We start from the raw sequence: 939 nt of genomic DNA on the forward strand, positions 1-939 counted from the left end.
CTAGTACCGACGGCTTAACGTACCAAACCCATCGGTAAAAACCGCCGGTAATAGGCATTTTTCCTGTAGTGATCACAAAGGAATATTTAGGAACTTTTCTTCACTTAAGGACCCATGGTACTAGAGCTCACACTCTAACCTCTAAATCTGAATATGACTGATATGAGATAAATAAAACTCTTAGAGGTGTAACTCAAGTTTGTCACTTAGCTAGAGTACATATTGAACCAAAATGCCCGGATCATCCAGCATATCTTAAGAACTTCAATCATTCCTAAGGCTAGTGATCGCATAAATGTGACTCCTTTTTTTCAACTATTACATATTTAATAATAATAGAACAACCTATTGATGAGGCCCAACTCATCTTAGATTACATTCATAACCTTTCTGAAATTGGGCTTCCTCGTCGTAAGAGGAAGAAGAATATTGCTCTAGAACACTTAGTGACATACATTTTAGAAAAGAAGTACCATATTATTCATCATGATCCTCCCACTAAAATATTAATCTTCTTTTACCGATACTTCCTTTCGATCCTTATTTTAGAGAGACCAAAGTTCGAGTGGTGATTCTGAAGAAGAATGATAGCTGCTGCACCTGCACTTAGACCTGATCAGCAATACTTTCAGGAGTTGGTCCAGCATTTTGATCATATAGAAACTCACTTTGATCAACATATTGATTAAATTGAAACATGTTTAAACTATAAGGATGTAAGGTACTAAGAGGACATGGGGTGGATCCATGGTCAGTTTGGCACAATTAATACCAATGTAGCTATGATAAATAATTATTTTTTAGTATTCAACCAACCTCCTCCAGACTAGGGTCCCTCTGATTTTTAGATGTACTTTTTTATTATTGCTTATGTAAATGTTCTTTACATGGTATGTGATGTGATGTGATGATATCTTTTTATTTCTCTCCTATAGTACT

The sequence above is a fragment of the Dendrobium catenatum genome, unplaced genomic scaffold (genome assembly GCF_001605985.2).
Source record: "Dendrobium catenatum unplaced genomic scaffold, ASM160598v2 fragScaff_scaffold_1038, whole genome shotgun sequence".
Taxonomy (NCBI): Eukaryota; Viridiplantae; Streptophyta; class Magnoliopsida; order Asparagales; family Orchidaceae; genus Dendrobium; species Dendrobium catenatum.